At 42.2% G+C, this 19659-nt stretch overlaps 1 protein-coding gene across 2 annotated transcripts in view; it reads right to left on the bottom strand.

The window, feature by feature from the left end:
* SYBU (syntabulin (syntaxin-interacting)) overlaps positions 1-19564 on the bottom strand; it is an 87068-nt gene extending 67504 nt beyond the window's left edge. Inside the window, exons 1-2 of one of the 2 annotated variants that reach the window (XM_005869054.2) lie at positions 19132-19564; positions 17785-17983 (exon numbers count right to left, since the gene is read on the bottom strand). The gene's annotated coding sequence lies outside the window, so the exon portion shown is untranslated. Of the gene's footprint in view, positions 1-17784; positions 17984-18308; positions 18980-19131 lie in introns of those variants that run through there. The other variant, XM_014541979.1, reaches the window with a different exon arrangement.
* Between the last annotated feature and the right edge of the window lie 95 nt (positions 19565-19659).

The following is a 19659-nucleotide window of genomic DNA, read 5'->3' as shown; positions in this document are numbered from 1 at the left end:
CACGGGGGGATGGGTGTGAGTGGAGGGGGTCAAAGAGAGGAAAAAAGGGGACATCTGTAATACTTTCAACAAAAAAAGAGAATATTTTAAAATTGTTTATCTATTTTTCCTCTTTGCATACATTACAGCTCTTTGAAAATATGGGAGATAATTAATAATTGTATAATTACTCCATTTACAGTTCTGAAAAAGGTGTGCATAAGTATCTTTTAAAATAATTTCAATTTTATTTTAAATGCAGTAGAAGAACTTATTAGTGAAGAAAACCTGTTGGGGTTTTTAAAATTTTAACTTAATATTTTTATTATAAAAGTAATAATTCTCATGTGAAAACTGAAGTGGAGAAAAGTGCAAAACGCTAAAGAAAAAAATAAAGAGATAGTATTTTCCTATAACTGTACTAGCAACAAAAAATATTTAACAATTTGTTATATTTCTTATTAATCTTTTCTTAAATACATATGGTTGTATCTGGTTGCTTGCTTTCTGTTTTGCTAAAATTCCAACATATATTACAGACAGTTTTATTACTCTGCTACTGACCATTTCTCCCTGGAATTTGTTAGGCTAGAAAGAAAGCTATTAATGACTAACAGGAGCCAACACAAAGGGGTCCCAGTTGGCCAAAGATGGAATAATTTGGGCATGAAAAAGAATAATAAATGCTACCAACTGATAACCATTGAATATTTTAAAAAATCTGATTCACAGTCATACAGAAAAGCAAAACTAAAGAGAGAAAAAATATCCCTTTCACTCACAAGAATCCCAACCCACTGGAAATCATGGGAGGTGACCCAGGGACCATGCTATATGTTGAAATTTGTTAATTGATTTTAGGGAGGGAAGGAGGGAGGGAGGGAGGAAGAGAGAGAGCGAGAGAGAGAGACGTCAATTGAGTGCCTCCCATACTAGACTGACCTGGGATTGAACCCACAACCTAGGTATGTGCCCAGCCAGAGAATAGAACCTGAAACCTTTTGTTGTATGGGACGACATCATCTGTGCACCCAGTCAGGGCTATTTCGTAATTATGTCTAATTAAATTACCTGGGCAACAAACATAATCGATACAGCAGAGGGATTAGTACCCACTAAGTGTTCTGAATATCACCAATAATAGAGGACAACAGACAGACAGCATGCACCTTCTGATGGGATGGGAGGTGAAGCCCACAGCACGCCCCACAAAGTATTCTCACCACAAAAAATTTCCCCTGAATCTATTCAACTTTCAAAGCTAATGTCCACCTTATAAAATACATGGAGAAGGAAGTAATGAGTTAAGTCAGGGCTTGGTGAACTGTAAGTATATAGCCTGCAGGCCGATCCTAGTTCGCTGTCCGCGTGTGTATATAGAATATCCCTGAAACACAGCCATGCCCAATCCTTCACACGTTTACTCTGGCTTCCACGCTCACAATGGCAGAGCTGAACAACTGTGACAGAGATCATCTGGCCAGAAAAGGTGGAAACAGGTACTCTCTGGTCCTTTATAGAAGAAGTCTGTGGGCCTCTGGGTTAAATGATGCCATGAGGAAGCAAACAGACACTTCTGAGACAATCAGGGCCATTTCAATGTTCTCTATCATCAAGGAATTACGGTAAGTGCGTTAGTAGTGAAGATGGCACTATGATTATGTAAGAAATCGTCCACTTTTTAAAATAAATGCATGCTGATAATTGTAGGTAGACATAAGATGACATGATGTCTGGAGTTTTGCTTTAAAATGCTTCAGCAAAGTAAAAAAGAAAAGGGGGGTAAATGTAGCAAATATGATGATATCCTGCTGTTGCTCAATGTGGGTAAAGTGAATAAGCAGCATACTGGGAATCACTGCCGTATTCTCTCTGCTTTAAAGTACGTTTTACAAAGTTTGAAAATATTTTATAAAAAATGTTAAATGAGTAACTTTAAAATAGATGTAAACATTGTATTTAAAAAATCAATTTCTTCTTGTGGGATACTTTAGGTTGTTTCTAACTTTCTCACTATTAGTAAAATTGCTTTAGTAACATTTTTACAGATAAATATTTGGTCAAGTTTTTTATCATCTTAAAGAATTTATCTCTAAAATTAGCGGAATTACTAAGACTTCCAAGAAGTTTGAGACAACTTACATTCCTATGTTATTGTATGAGAGTACCCCATTTATTAAATTCTTGTCAGTATTGAATACGATTTTGCTTGCACTTTTGCCGAGTTAATAATGGAAAATATATTTCTGATGTTTTAGTTTGCAGATATTTAGTTATCAGTGAGGCTTCCTGTCTTTCATGTGTTCATTGGCCTTTTTACTTATTCTATGAATTGTTCATGTCCATTGACAACTTTTCTATTAAAGTGTTAAGAATTTCTTCCTGACCTGGAAGAAATCCTTGTATGTGAAAGGCATTAGCCCTTTGTCATCTCTCATCCAGTATGTTGTTTGCTTTTAACTTTATAATGTTTTTGATTTCCAAACTTTCTTTAATTTCTAGTTGCCAAATTTCTCTATATTTTTCCTTTGATTTCTTCTAATGCTTTAATGCTTAGACTCTCTTTCTCTACTCCAAATCAACTAAATTTTATATATTCTTTATTCTGTCTTTTTATAACTTATCTTTTCATTTAAATTTAGTCCTTTTTGATGAGGTTAGAGGGTAACATTATTTTTTTTTAATTTTTAGAAATGTTTTCCTTTCCATATTACTATGCAATGTTTTTCTGATGAAATTTCTATAGCAATGAATTTTTTTTGCAAAGTAAACAAAAATATCTACATATATTTTAAATCTACATTTTAAAATATTGGGATTGCCCAAAGTGTGTATATTTTATACATCACTTCCTAACGTTTAACTAAAGTGCCTGACAACCAGGGCTGTGAGACACATTTGGTGGCAATTATGATGACTAAGTCCCTATTTACTCTCCTTGAATCAATTACATTCACGAATAAAACACTAGGTTCTACATGTAAAATATTTCTTGAAAACCCAAGAAACATCTCTAAAACTTTTGGCTCAAAATTTTTGAATTTAGATCTCGGAGCTCATTACTGAACTAAACAATTCCGGAAGACATACGTAAAAATAACAGGCAGAGGAAAATGTGGTTTTGCCCCATCATGTCTTGAAACATTCAGTTATGATTTGATGCTGTTCAATGTCCAGTTGCACATTTTGAGGAAAAAATCTTTGCTATTTTAAGGAAACATTGCTTAAAACTATATGGAAATGAACTGATTCTCGTGAATGGCAGGCAGTAATGTTTACAGACTACTTACTCATCCATTCAAATATTTATCGAGTACTATGTGCCAGACACTGTTATAAGTGTTATTATTCTTACTACTTTAGATACTGACATTTTTGAAGATAGTCTGATGAACACAGATAAAATGCCACAGTTTACACTCACTGTTAATCTGAACCCTGTGAAATACCAGAAACCATTCAAATGCATTGAAAAGAGGTACAGTAAGAAAAGTATTACAATGCACGGACTATAGGTAAGGTGAGAAATGTAACATTTATTAAGTAGTTATCACATGGAAAGAACACTACTTTTTATCATATAATTTAATATGTTATTTTATAGGTGGGAAAACTGAGGTTCAGAGAGGTTAAGCGTTTTAGTCACACATCTACTAAGTAACTGACTCACGATTCAAACTCAGGTTTGTCTAACTGTTACGAAGTCCTTGTTTTTCTAACTACCACAAGCTAGCTGTTTTCTAAAATGTTCTATGCCTTTGTTCCAAGAGGAAACAGCAGCAATTTGGGGAGTGCTCAAATTAAAAACAGACAAAGGAAGCTGTTAAAAGGAGCCATCCCATAATAAGCAGACCACAAAAATCTGAGGCAAGAAACTCTAGATGTTTCCAGTTTTTCCAATATTCTTGCTTCAACACAGTAACCATATAAATGCTTGCCATTCAAATAGCTTTGCATTCCAGGTTTCCAATAGCAACATTTGAACTTCTATTCCTTCATTTAATTTTAGCATCTTTTTGGAGTGAGAATTCACAAGTCTACAAGGCTCTGCACTAATTTGGCTTTAGCACTATACAATGAAACACTACTTAATTACCAATGTTGAAGTGTAAGAATCTCATTCATCTATCCATCCATTCATCCACCCTTTCCACAAATAATTAGTGACTTCCTATACCAGGTAGTCTGCTAGATATTAGGGGTGTAATTATGATCAAGACTCTAAGAACCTTGTCATCAAGGAGTTCACATTCTAGTGGTGGAGAGAGACATTTAATAAACAAGTAAAAAATACATAGAGAAGATATTTTGATTGTGATGTACTTACTGTTAATGAACAAACTGGGTGATATCAGAAAGACTATCTAGGTGGGAGGTGGGAAGGTACTTCATTAGACAGGTTGTCAAGGAAGGCCCTGAAGAGGCCATTGGAGCTGAGACCAAAACATGAGAAGAAGCCAGTCATGGAAAAGGCAGGGGAAAGAACTCCAGGCAGTGGGAACAACAAGGAATTTGGTGCATTGGAGAAACTGAAAGGAGCCCAGGAAGGCGGATGGGGAGGAAAGGATTGATGATGAAGTCGAAGGGAGGTAGAAGCCCGAGCGTGTGCAGGACGGTGGCCAGGAATCCTAAGTGCGTATTAAGTGCAGTGGAAGCCATAGCATGCATTAAGCAGATGACAACAATTTTGTTTGTGGAGAACAGGCTGTACTAGTGATAATATATCTAGCTAATATTTACTGAGTGCTACTAAGTACCAGGCATGTTCTAAACACTTAACACCGACCTTAACATCTAATATCCCCCTGAGATCAGCACAGCTATCATCCTGCTGTGCAGAGGGCGTGAAATACCAGCACTAGCATTTAAACCACCTGCCGAGGTCACAGCCAGGAAGTGGCAGAGCCAGGACATGAATCAAACAGGCTGATTCCAGAGCCTCCTTCTTAACCATATGCCGTGTGGACGCTTCAGGAATGAAAACACAGAAGCAAATAAACCCATGAGGAGGCCACTGCCATCGTAGAAGTGTGAGATGATGTGGTTTGACTAGGGAGGTAGCACTGGACAATGAGAAACGTAGGTGGGTTTGGGATAGATTTTGAAAACATAATTGAAAGCATTAATTTATGACCATGAAAAATAGGAGGGAGAAAGAATGTCTGCTAGGTTCTTTGCTTAAACAACAAGGACTATGGTAGTCATTTCTGAGTAGGGGATGAAATCCAGACTTCTGTTTTTGATAATGTTAAATCTGAGGCACAAATTATCCACAACTTTGGAGATAGCAAATAGGCAGTTAGATAGGTGAGCCTGAAGCTCAAGGGAGAGGTCAGGTAGCATCACCATCCTACAGGGGAGGGATTTACAGATGTGAGTCCTGGGGGTTGGGGGGTGAGGGGAGGACAGGAAGAGAAGAGGGCTGAGGCCTGAGGCCTGGGGCCTGGGGCACTATCACATTGTGCAGACAAGGAGGTGGGGGTGGTGAGGGGAGGACAGGAAGAGAAGAGGGCTGAGGCCTGGGGCACTATCACATTGTGCGGACAAGGAGGTGCACGTAAAGGCAGCAAAGGTGACTTAGGACTGAGATGAGAGGCAGGAGGAAAATATTTCCCAAGACAGGGGCTTGTTCAATTGTGCTGATTTTTGCTGAGAAGTTGAGGAAAATAAACGCAGACAAGAGAATGTTAGATTTTGCCAACATGGTCACTCACATGCTTAACAAGGGCAAATTATGAAGACAGGATTTTGGAGAAGTTTTGCTATGAAAAAGCGCAGAGAAATAAGATGGCAGTTGCCAGCTGATGAGGGGGTCAAAGGGAGCTTATTTTCTGCAAAAGATGTGTGTACTTGCGCATAGGTGATGGAAATGAGTGTATGTGTGCTGATGGTAATTCAAATGAAGCGCTTCAGCTAAGACAGGCAACCTCCATCTATAAAAATACAGGGGAGAGTGAAGCAATTATTTAATGAATGTCTCCCTGGTTTCTTGGAGACAAAATAATCATTTGACATATAAACATTCCCGGGATTTCTGAGCTATTTTGGATCCTTGAGTGCTCCCGTAAAAGTCATTCTGGTGCAGCCCCGGCAGTGCAGGAAGAAGTGAAGACATGAAGTGGGGCAGGTCTCCTTTCCTTCCTAGAACTCCTGTTCTCTCTGAAATAAGGGCCTCCCCTTGGTTTTCCTACCAAGCATCAGTTATGTTGTCTGAGTTGCGTGAGCAGCCAAAGGAGAAGGAATCTGGAGAGGAAAATATCTTGGTTCATACATGTAATGTAGTGTGAGTAAGGAATCTACCCAGTTTGGGGGCGGGAGTTGCCGATGCTGAAATTGGGGAGCAGGTTGTCTCTATCATAGCCAGGAGAAAGGTGAGCCCGGCCAGGGTGGTGGTGGGGTGCAAGCCTTTATTTCTCTTGCTCTTTCTTTCCTAGGGCATGATCTTTACAAAATAAGCATGTTACTAATACTTCCGACTTTCTATCTTCTTAGCAATATGAGTGCATTTGCCGTTTCCAAGCCATGCCTTTTCAAAGACTCAGCTTTTTTTTTTGTTTGGGTTTTGTTTTGTGTTGTTTTAGGTTCCTTGGCAGGAGAGTATGGCAGAGAGGGAGAGGGAGAGGCAGGGAGAACTGGAAAGCTAGGATAGCTTATTCTCCTGAAAACCTTACAATAAGGAAATGCCAAGCCACTCTAAGGACACCGGAGTTACAGTTGGCTCCCTTATAGAAATGTAAATATAGCCCCCTCCCATCTATTTCCCCACACTGAGAAGCTGAAGATGGTGAAGGTCGACAGGGATAAAAATGGGAGAAGGCTGAGGAAAAAAACAATGCTCATTACACAGCACTCTGGGTACTCGCTACATTTTTTTTCTATTTGGAAAAAGAATTGTTTTAGATAACATATGTGTTATCATGGTATTTACTTCATTTTAAAGAAAGGAACATGAAAGAAAAAAGAAAGACTATGCTCAGAAACAGTCTAGTTCCAGCGGCATTCATGAAATAAAATTCTGAATTTTGAAAGTTAACCTCACAGGTGAAATGTCCATCCACAGAAGAATGGCTGAGTAAGCGATGGCCTTCCAGAGAGTGGGACGCGGGCTGTCACTGCAATGGATGAGGGCACAGCCATGCACCGGCACCCAGTGACCGTGCAGGGACTGCCCAGAACACACACTCCAGGACAGGAGTCCCGTCAGTAATGTTCATCGCTCTACTCACCTCCTAGGGCGGTCCCTCCCCCACAATAGCGGTTCAATAAATATTTACTTAACACATGAGCAGGTTAGTATAGCACAACCTCACTTTGGCAAAAAGCAATTACAGACATGGACAAGCTTATGGCCACCCAGGCAGTTAGCAGCTAACCCAAGCTTCTGGCTGACTCCAGGGCACTTTCGCCACCTTTAAACTTACAGTTGGGGAACAGACTCCATGTTTTCTCCAACCTTTTGGTGCTGGACACAAACCCGTTGCCATGAGTTTTGAGGGTCATGTTACTTGTGGACAATGAACATCAAAACAAAAGGAACTCTGCCCTGGCTGGGTAGCTTGGTTGGTTAGAGTGTCTACCCTATAAGAAAAGGTCTTGGGTTTGATCTCTGGTCATGGTACATACAAGAAGCAACCAATGAATGTATGATTAAGTGGAACAAGTCAATGTTTCCCTCTCTCTCTCTCTCTCTCTCTCTCTCTCCATCCCTCCCCCCCCCACCCCATCTCCTTCCTTCTCTCTCTAAAAAAATCAATTGAAAAAAATCCTTGGGAGAGGATTAACAACAGCAACAACAAAATAAAATCAATAAATAAATCTTATAAATGTGACGACCTCCACTCTGACATGTGTTTGCACATTTCTATTACTTTTAAGTTAAATATATATATTTTCATGCTTGTTACTATATATACACACACACACACACACATATATAGTAACAAGCATGAAAAAATATATAGTCCTCAGAAACACCTCAGAATCAACAGAACTGTAGGTTAGGATCCGCAGGGTCTCAAAAATTCTGTCAGCATCTAAGAGGAATCCTATCTGCATGGCCAGGCCGCCCACACAAAAGCAGAGGGAAGGATGGCTGAGCCAGCCAGGGAAGAGGAACCTGGGAACATTCATCTGAGGGGGATGAGCTGGATGAGCCCACCTCATGAGCACTGGGGTCACTGGGACACTCGGTTTGGGTTTTCTCAAAAGAGAGAGCAAAGAGAGAGCGGTCAGTCTGAACTGACGGGCCCCCTTCTGGAGCCAGATCGTGGCACCTGGGCAGTGGGGCGCCTGGGCATGAGGATGGCTACCCCGTCCTGTGAGCAGCAGCTGGGCAGGAGTCTCTGCTCGGCAGAGGAGGGGCTGGGATGTGTCTCCAAAGCAGGAGACAGCCAAGCTGAGCAGCAGGGGCGGTTTGGGGCAGTTACTGGTCCAGGAGCCAGCAAAGCCACTTAACAACACAGGCGCACCCTGCAGTCTTGCATTCCTGAAGTCACCAGCCTCCGCTGGGTCAGGGGGAGGGGACCAGCGCTTTCTCAGAATCAAAAGCACCTGTGGAGCAAGGTGGGGTGGTGGCTAGTGTCAGGTTGGAGTCCTGGGAAAGTGAGGATGTGGCTTTGTGCTCAATTCCTTCTTCACTTTAAACTGGGCTGTTGGCTTTCCCCATGGTTTTCAAGTGCCAGCTCTTTAGTGGAGCATTTGCTGATTTTCTTAGCAAGAGGTTTCTCTCCCAGTTGCCCACAGCCCTGGGGGCACGGTTCTATTATGGAGATCATTATTATTATTATTTGTTTTTTTGGCTTCACAGGAAATTCTCAGGCCAGGAATGTTTTCTTCATTTAATAAACCTACTAAATTGAGTACTGGATATGGTTCTAGTTGTTTTACTTCCCCAACGATTTAATAGATTTTATTAAATGAATGAAAATACATCACTTGTCCTATTCTCATAATGATGCCTTCTACCAAATTCCAACAAATACTTATTAAGTAACTGCTACATGTCGGCTACTTAATAAGTATTTGTTCCTGCCTTCATGGAGCTTATAGTCCATCAGCCTCCCGCGGAATCAGGTAATTGAATATGAAATTTTAAAACCAGGTCATGTGGTATGACAGAGGACGCTTCAAACCCCTGTGCTGTATTCACATCTGGCCTTTCCGTCCTTCCTTATATGTCTTTTTTCGGTCTACCCCAGTCTCATTACAAAGTTATCACCTCTTTACTATTTTCAATATCTCTCTCTCTCTTTATTGTGCATTTCCCTTCAGCCTGAAAACATCATCAAAATACCTGTCATCTGATGAACACCCTATCTTCACTACACACGAAACACTTGTTTTTATTCTGTTTCCTCTTTCTCATCCCACTTCGACTTTTTGAAAAAAGCTGTCCATACTCCATTTGTCACCTCTCATTCATATCTCGGCCTGATGAAACCTGGATTCCATCCCCACAACCTCCTGGGACTTTTTCTGCCTAAGGTCACTGATGCCCTGGTGGTCTTCTCCCCAGTACTTGTCAGTGCACACCTCCTAATCCTGCCATGACTCTGAACCTAATGGCTACTTTCTTCTTAAAAGTCTCCCTTTGGGATTGGAGACACTGTCACTCTTGGCTCCCCTCCTTCCTCTCTGAGTGCTCATTCTCAGGTGCCTTGGTTTCCTTATTCTGCCTACTCTTGCTTTACCTCAGAGTTCCAGCACTGGTCCTCTCATCTTCTTCCTCCATGCACTCTCCTCAGGTAATAGCAACTTCCTTAACTTCAGCGACCAACATCTTTGACTTCTTTTCACTCCAGACCTCTACCTTTCACTCAAATGCAACAGAGCCTAATCTGAGCTCCCCAACCGGACTCAGTGTCCTTTGCCCAAGTCCTGCTGCTCCATTGGTGCTCATCCAGTGGGAACTTGGACACAATCCTTTCTCCTTCCACCTGCCATTGGTGACTAAGACCCATATGCTCTAGGTCAGTGATGGCGAACCTTTTGAGCTCGGTGTGTCAGCATTTTGAAAAACCCTAATTTATATTTTTGATATTTATTTTATATATTTAAATGCCATTTAACAAAGGAAAAATCAACCAAAAAAATGAGTTCGCGTGTCACCTCTGACACGCGTGTCATAGGTTCGCCATCACTGCTCTAGCCCCTAATCCTCATACCTATCGTTTTATCAGTCTTCACTTAGACTGCCACAATGGCCTTCCAAGCAGGCTGCCCCTCCCATCCACTGCCCAACACATAATCAGAAAGATCTCTTAAATTACAAATCCGGTCATAACCCTTCTCTGCTGAAAACCCTTCACTGGGCCCGCAAGACCTTTGTGAATTGCACAGCGGCAGCCATGAGCCACATCCCACTATTTACGTCTGCTACTTTGCCTACAGAGTTGGTTAAAGAGCCGAGTTTTTAAATTTCTGAATGTACCGTTAGAAGGTATTCTGACCACCATCCAGGTCTAAAGTCCCCCACAACTGTCATCCACCCAGGCAGCCTCACGCTTTACATTACTCTCTAGGTCCTGTGTGCATCCTTGACCTCATGGATCAAGTTCTGACCGGACCTGCCCGCCTTGCTAATCTCATTTCATGCTTTTAACTTAGGTCCACTGATGCCAAGGCTCGTGTTTATCCACTACACTAATAATGTCACTTCTCTGCATCCCTGGGCTTATGAAATGTGAGAGGCTAATGCGATCATAAGTGGAGCAACGAACTCAAATTACCAGGAAGGATTGTGTGTGGGTAAAAGGGGCAGGGAAACAAAACAGGTGAGTGCAGATAGTCATGTGGGAATCACATTCAAAGATTTGCTCTCCATGTGTTTTGGTGCCAGGGTTAGGGCAGTAAAGTAATAGGTGTTTCCAATCCCTGTGTCTTGTTTTTTAATCCGTATGTTTTTAAAATATGTTTTTTATTGATTGCAGACAGAGGAAGGGAGAGGGAGAGATAGAAACATCAATGATGAGAGAGAATCACTGACCAGCTGCCTCCTGCATGGCCCCTTAGTGGGGATTGAGCCTGCAACCTGGGCATGTGCCCTGACTGGGATTCAAACTGTGACCTCCCGGTTCATGGGTCGACGCTCAACCCCTGAGCCACACCGGCCAGGCAATCCCTGTACTTTTTTCAACTTTGTAGCCTTAGCACACTTCCTGATTCTTAGTAGTATTAAATAAATGAGTATAGGATAATGCATTTCTGTGGAAGTTTAAAAATTCTGAATGTCTTACTCCTCCTAGGTCACAGTTTCTCTCTTTTGCTTTGTCTCTTTCAGTGTACCCACTAACTATTCAGGGTACACGCAGGGTATACCCAGTATAGCACTTTCGGTGCACCCAAATCATCCTAGTACCAACGAGAGAAAATACAAAAGAATAAAAGCCATGGCTCAAAACAGTAAATCCAGAAAAAAAGGATTCTATAGGAAAATAAAGAAAAATGTTATCTCCTCCCCTTTACTTTTCTACTATTTAAACACAAATTAAATCCATTACATAGAGATAAATAATATTATTTCTAAGACTAATGGCATGGGAGTTGTAAATAAACAACGAGAAGCTGTAATTTCTAAGGACTGTGCAGGCAATTCCCTTGTCCATGCCATGGGTTTAAATGGCCTGGCTGGGCACCACCTCCACCATCTTGATCCTCATTCATCTTGTGATGCCACCTTGGGCACACCCCCTTGCACTTCTCATACAGAATCCCCAAACACACAGAGACCACAGAGCAGCGAGGCCGACTTAAAAGTCATCTGGAAAACCTGTAAAATACAAATTCCTGGGCCCTCCCATTCTGAGATCATAGGGTGGGACCAAGGCACCCACATTTTAAACCCATTTTCCTGAGGGTTCTAAAGTAGACCAACACCATACTCTGAAATTGAGAAATGTTGTCATAAAAAAATGAGTAATTTGGGACATAAAAGATGTTCATATTGGGTGCCATAATTCGCTTTCAGGCATGGTCCAATTCTGCCATGATTGCTTTCACAGTCCCTACTGCTAAGTATTTTTTTTTATCATTAAATGTCAAGAAAACTTTGCTCTTGTCCTCCTAATGGCAGTTACCACATCCTTACAGAAATAGTGCCTATGTAACCTATTTCATTAGGTACTTATCTCTGTGACTGAGGCAGCTAAGCACCTGAAATACATATTATGCAACTGTGCCTAAGTCCTCTCCTCATTAAAATGATACTAAAGTCTTAGGGCCTTGGTTTTTTTTCTTCACAGCAGGTTGGCAGTCATTCAATTATGCTGTAATTCGGTACTGCAGCTCACTTTACTTTAAGCAGTTCATCTCAATTCTGTTCATTATGTTCAAAGGCTTGCTGTATCCAGATGCCAAGTTTCCTCCTCTGGACAAAAGCATGGCAGACATATTTCTGCTTGGCAAGGCCTGGCAAATTTTTGGAGGCGTTGTCATGCCGTGGCAGAGCACTAGTCAGGTTGTAATTTGCCTTAATTGTTCTTCCCACAAACAGCAACAATGATTACTTCTAGGTCATGGGCACTCGCAGAAGGATTTCTCCACAGCCACTGTAAAAACCAAAACACTTTCTGCCAACATCTTACTCAGGATTAGATTGCAAAGAATTTTGGATTCTGACCACTCAGTGTATTGATGGGGTAGATAGTTTTTAATGGGTTAAGTCATAAATTTGCCTATGTATCTGTGTGTGCAGATTAGAAACGTGGAAATAACTCAGAGAAATCACTGGTCTCCCATAAAACAGTGCTCTATATGCATAATTTGTTCCACCTGCCATGTTTACAAGGCACCCCAAGGAGAACTCGCTTAAAACCCAGCAATCCATCTGCCTCCCAGTTCTAAGGGGGCAATTATTGCCCCAACTAAGCGAAGAGGAATGCCCAGCATGCTGCTAACCATGTCAGGTGACTGATGTATGTGACTGACTTACCCAGGTCATCAGCTTTTCTAATAGTGGCTGGAGTCCTGGTACAATGACAAACACAATTAACCAACGAGAGAGAGAGAGAGAGAGAGACCTAGATGCAGTGGGCCATACGCGGGACACAAGTCATAAATATGGATTTTATCACTTCTCATGGGCAGAGGGCTTGGGGGGGAAAAAGATAGGGGAAATTTATGCCAAAACATTGGTTAAAAACTGATTAAAAATAAAAGGTAAGACAAGAAAGCAGGTGTTTTGTTACTCTGAACTGTATTTCCTTATGCTTGTATATTCTTTTTTAAAGAAAGTGTTAGTTAATATTTACTAAAAATATACGTTTTATTGCTGTGTACATAAAATAGGGCCTGGCCTCCAATATGTACAATATCAATTTAACTGTACCCAACTAAGGACTCAGTGACTAAGATGAATGCCAACTGTAAGGAGTAGACTTTTAATAGAATGATGTTCGAATACATTGCAAAACACACACACACACACACACACACACACACACACACACAATCTTCAAAGAAATCCTGCTCATAAGAAGCTATTAAAAGAAGAGCTCTTTGGGGACACACCCCAAATGAATTGCAAAAGGTCACACACAACTCCTTCCTGAAATGAGATAGATACAACATACAAATTAGCATATAGAATATCAAGTCATTAAATGTTCCTTATCAAGGTTCCCATGGGAAGAAAGGGGGAAGGCAGTGGCATGTGGGAAGGAACAGAGAAAAGTGAAAATGGACAGGTCACTTTGAAAACAGTTTCCCGTTTTTCAATTTCACTGATCTGTAAAATGAGAAGAAAAATTTGAGGGTGGGGGTGGAGAGCAAATCCATTATCATGATTTTTTTCTTATAACACAGAGCCAGACTCTCAAAATAAAGGATAATCCTTTATATTAAATAAAGTAAACTTTGTGTAAACTCCCTATTATCCTCCTTTTAATAACTAAATATCTTAGAATATATGATGCTCTTAACAATGAATGAAATGCCTTTGACACAGATTTGGGGAAAGAGCCTCTAGTTTGCAGTCCTTAAAAGATAATTTTCAAATTAAATTGCATCTCCCCCTAATCCTGCATGTCCCCTTTTCCATTAATGAATGTGATGATTTATGAAGGAGACAAGCTAATGCAGAATGACCACTGTAAGCTTACAAAGCTATGGTGGTAACAGACACCTCTAAAAAATCACAGTTTCATTCTAGCAGAGGATGGCTTTTGCAATGTTTGCAGGTACCCTGGTCTCTGACTTAACTGCCATGATTAAGCAACCAACACCTATTCTGGCCTTAGTGGTAAAGTGGCTGGATTAAAACCAGCTACTCCCATCTGCTGGTTGGACTGTTTTACATTTTCTCCTGCACTGCCTGCAGCTTTAATGCTCCCCACAGTACCAACCCATTTATTTCCCATCCACTGACTGACCTCCTAGAGCATCATTAACACGCCCCCCAAGGCCTTGCTCCTGTCCATTTTAGTCAGCAAAGCACTCAGAGTCCTCGTGGGGTTTGTCAGGGCTCTGCGGGAAAGGCAGGCAAAGAAGGAAAAAGCACCAGCCCAAACCTTGGGGAGTCACCAACACAGGAGGATGAGGCCCAGGAACGAAGGGGATCCCATCAGGAGACAGGATGCGAGGCTGAAGATGGAAAGGCAGGTTTACAGACACCCATCATTAGCTGCTTCCACCACTCAATTCTCAGCTAGTTAGTGGCAGAAGGATCAATATCTACTTTCGATTTTCATGTACAGCATTATGGCCTTAGTGGGAGACGGGTCCCCTGGGAAGGAGGGGTGAGCCAAGGAATGGGTCTTGGAGAGAGTGATTCATGACCCAAAGTAATAATTTTATTGGTTTGTCAAATGTATTTTTTCTAAAATATATTTGGAGTTTTTTTTTTTATTTTGACTAACTTTTCTCTTTTTTTTCTTTCTGATAACACTACTCACCCTGAAGTCAGTTAGAGAAAATGATTATGTGGAGAGAATATCAGTAATAAATGTGGAACTGAGTTACGTAAACAAAGCCATGTCAGTTTGAAATGATATCCCCTGGTGATTCCTGAGCTCCAAATGGAGCTAAAGTAAACAGCATTACATTCTGCAAATACGATTCCAGTTTCTAAGGATCTTAACTGCTCCAGCTGGTCAGTTTTCCTCCTTATCAAGCAAACCCATCAGTGGATTTCCATTTTAATCTAAACTCATATCATTCCAATAGCAATAAATATTAAAATATAACATTTTGATAGAATTTCCTTTCAGAACCAAGCAGATAATCTAAAGCTTTACAAAGGAAAAAAATAGGCAGCATAGTATTTCTAATATACAAGTTATGGATGGAATTCTTTTGTGAAAGTATATAATAAATCCAAAGTCGCATTTTAAAATCCCCGAAAAATGTAGTTTACCAATACTAAATATAATGAAATATTATAACCTGCTAAATTAGGGCATTAATCACAGTATCTTGATTCACATATTCCTTCTAATAATAGCTTAATCTTCAAATTACATTTTCCCTAAAAGTTCTAAAAATTATCCACTATGAAGCATCTTTCATTAATCATGAGATAGTCACTCATTTAATTTTTACCCAAATTCCTAATACTTCTGAGATAATTCAAATCCTTTGAAGTCATGTGCTTCAATGAGTAAGTATAATAGGCTCTATCAAGTGACTATGGTGGGGTGGCACCTTCCAGAGCTATGAAGAGATTTGTACTTTTACCAAATATGCTCAGAACTTTAAGGAAACTTCCTTAATCATGTGCCAAAACTGACATCCCTAGATCTTCATACTAAGAACCATCATTTGTTAAGCACCTCTAGAAGCCAGGCACTGAGCTAGGAGTACACTTAGGTATGTGGTTTCATTCAACCTCACAGCAACTCGACAAGGTAGGTATTACCATCCCATTTTATGGATGTAACAACTAAAGTTTAAAGAGGTTAAGCAACTTGCCCAAGGGCACACCGCTTGTAAATGGCGAAAAAGCCAGGGATCCCCACTCAGGCCTGAAAGATGACAAAACCTGTCCTCTTCCCCTCTGTCAAAACTCCAAGGCCAGTCCTGGGATATAAACCTCCTGGATCCTGAGGTTTAGGAGTTGCTTTATCTTTGAGGATTCCACAAATAGTCCACAGGCTTATAAAGGTTGTTAGTTTAAAATGCAAGCGAATATGTTTTCCATATTTAACAAAGGAACACATTTTTATTTTATTTTTAGTCTCACCCAAGGATATCCCCCCGCCCCAAACTGATTTCAGAGAGAGTGGAAGGGAGAAAGGGAGGGGGAGAGGTAGTAGGGTGGGGAAGAGAGAGAGAAACATCGATTGGATGCCTCAACCAGGGCCAGGGATCCAACCTGGAACCCAGGATTGTGTCATGACCCAGATGGGATCCGAGACCTTGTGCATGGGATGGATGAGTCTCTAACCTAGTCCACAGGCTTATAAAGGTTGTTAGTTTAAAATGCAAGCGAATATGTTTTCCATATTTAACAAAGGAACACATTTTTATTTTATTTTTAGTCTCACCCAAGGATATCCCCCCGCCCCAAACTGATTTCAGAGAGAGTGGAAGGGAGAAAGGGAGGGGGAGAGGTAGTAGGGTGGGGAAGAGAGAGAGAAACATCGATTGGATGCCTCAACCAGGGCCAGGGATCCAACCTGGAACCCAGGATTCATGACCCACCCAGATGGGATCCGAGACCTTGTGCATGGGATGGATGAGTCTCTAACCCACTGAGCCACATTGGCTAGGCAACAAAGGAATACACTTTTAAACAGTCATAGAAACAAGAAGTTAGAATTTGCATTGTAAATTATCAACTAAAATAACATATAAAAACAGGTATGAAATTCCATTGGGTTGAACCTCATTGAACTGCTGTATTTGTGGGTCAAACAGCAAAAAAGGTGCAACCATAGACAATTCATCCTAATAACAGAAATCTAGTTCTAGGCTCTCAGGGCCCAGTCCTGGCCCATTCACCATGTACCTGCAATGCACACATTTCATACTCCTGGCCCATTCGCCATGTACCTGCAATGCACACATTTCATACTCCTGGCCCATTCGCCATGTACCTGCAATGCACACATTTCATACTCCTGGCCCATTCGCCATGTACCTGCAATGCACACATTTCATACTCCTGGCCCATTCGCCATGTACCTGCAATGCACACATTTCATACTCCTGGCCCATTCGCCATGTACCTGCAATGCACACATTTCATACTCCTGGCCCATTCGCCATGTACCTGCAATGCACACATTTCATACTCCTGGCCCATTCGCCATGTACCTGCAATGCACACATTTCATACTCCTGGCCCATTCGCCATGTACCTGCAATGCACACATTTCATACTCCTGGCCCATTCGCCATGTACCTGCAATGCACACATTTCATACTCCTGGCCCATTCGCCATGTACCTGCAATGCACACATTTCATACTCCTGGCCCATTCGCCATGTACCTGCAATGCACACATTTCATACTCCTGGCCCATTCGCCATGTACCTGCAATGCACACATTTCATACTCCTGGCCCATTCGCCATGTACCTGCAATGCACACATTTCATACTCCTGGCCCATTCGCCATGTACCTGCAATGCACACATTTCATACTCCTGGCCCATTCGCCATGTACCTGCAATGCACACATTTCATACTCCTGGCCCATTCGCCATGTACCTGCAATGCACACATTTCATACTCCTGGCCCATTCGCCATGTACCTGCAATGCACACATTTCATACTCCTGGCCCATTCGCCATGTACCTGCAATGCACACATTTCATACTCCTGGCCCATTCGCCATGTACCTGCAATGCACACACTTCATACTGTACCTGAACAGAAGCTGTTGCTGCTAATGGTCCTCCCTGAGCGCCCGGAGCTGCTGTGGTTGAACTCTCTGCTCTCTTCCTCAGAGAAGGGAGACTCCGAGGCTGGGGACACTTTGTGCTGCTGCTGGGGCAGATGGGGCCGAAGAATCAGACGGGGAATTCGGCTTCGGGAAAGCTCCTTCTCATGATGCACTCTCTGCTCCTTCTCAGAATCGGACAGAAAAAGAAAAAAGGAAACTTGTTTCCCCGTCTGAACCCTAGTCTCTTCCTTCTGGGCTCAGTTTCTAAGAAATCACATCTGTGAATACTGAATCTTCACCGAGTAGCCCTTATCTCTGTGGCTGAAATGAATTCCAAAGCTCTTCCACTGAGCTAGCCCTTCTAATCTACTGAAAAGCACACACTCCAGTGAGGATATGCACACACTCCAGCGGGGATGTGCACACACTCCAGCGGGGATGTGCATATACACACACACACACACCCCATGTACTCATCCATCACTGGCTGGTATATATCTGACTCACCTTCCCACTGGCTTTTTCTGTCCCATTCAAGCTTGTGACTGTCTCAAAGGCTTTTTATTACTCTCAGCACACGACTTGATTTACTCTAGACTTCCATTTTGCTGTCCCTGAATCAGCAGTGACAATGTGACTTCTGTCATCCTACCTCCTCACATAGACCCTTATACCTGGAACAATCCCCTCCTGGTAGATCATGCAGCCTTATCTTCCAATCCCTCCTCTTCCAGCCAGGCTCTTAATTATTCATTAATATCCTGGTACACAAGGCTGGTTGCCAACAGACAAGCAAACAAAAATCCAATACTCTGTAAGATGGCTCCACCTTTTACACCATGGTCAGCTTTTGTTTTCCTACGGGATACCCACAGGAAGAGATTTTTCTGTCTCCTTAAAAACACAGCATTAAATACAGAAGGCCATGTCTTGGTTTTTTTTTTTTTTAATTGCATAAGAAGTAGTATCTTGGCAATGTCTTTCCAATTTTAAGGTGCTTTCCCAACCATGATTCCATTTGTCCCTTATCATCCAGCCACACAGAGAACACTAATTTATATCCCTATTTACAGATGAGAAAACTGAGGCCCAAAGAGGTAACTATAGATGCTTGAACAACACAGCACATCACCTAGAAGCAGACGCCGAAGCCCAGCGCTTTCGGGAGTCACCACCACCCTGCCTTAGTAAAATGGATTCCTAGGAGGAGGAAAAAAAAAAAAAAAAAAGCCACTGCTCCCTCCAACCTCTGCCGCTGAAAACAGGCTGTGGATTAGGTAACAAACACTATTTCGAAACATGACCTCTTGCTCCTTTCCACGCTGCTTACCGGGAAGGGTCGCTGCCAAAGTCAACACCTCGGGGAGGCCGCCCAGGGCAGGCGTGGAAGGGAAAACCTCAGCCGGGGAATCCTGAGGTCGCCCCGGCACCCAGCCCACCCGGGGGCGCGCGCCCCGCCCAGCCTCCGGGTTTCTCCTGCACATCAGGCAGCAGGTAGCACACGCCCGCCTCTCCGCCCAGCACCCGCAGACCCCGAACCGGAGCGGGGTCGCTCACAGCTGTCCTTCTCTCTCAGCCTCCAATACCTCAAATGGCTTTTAATCATCACACGCACACACAGGATTTCAATTGAGAGCTAGATCCCAAAGCCTCAATTTCGGGAGATGGGATTAACCCTCCAAAGGCAATCTTTCTCACCCTCCTGTCAACCCCCCACATCTGTTCCTCCACTACCATCTACCCATCTCATCACCTGAGCAAATGGCCCTCTGTCTCCCCATCGTCCCACCACCCCTTGTCCCCGTTTGCCCTGAAACGCTCCCCCTCCACCTGCCCTCCCCCCCACCCCCCCAGGTCA

The sequence above is a fragment of the Myotis brandtii genome, unplaced genomic scaffold (assembly GCF_000412655.1).
Source record: "Myotis brandtii unplaced genomic scaffold, ASM41265v1 scaffold285, whole genome shotgun sequence".
In the NCBI taxonomy this organism is placed as follows: Eukaryota; Metazoa; Chordata; class Mammalia; order Chiroptera; family Vespertilionidae; genus Myotis; species Myotis brandtii.
Note: the sequence above shows the minus strand (reverse complement) of the source record. Positions and strands in the feature narration are given on the sequence as shown.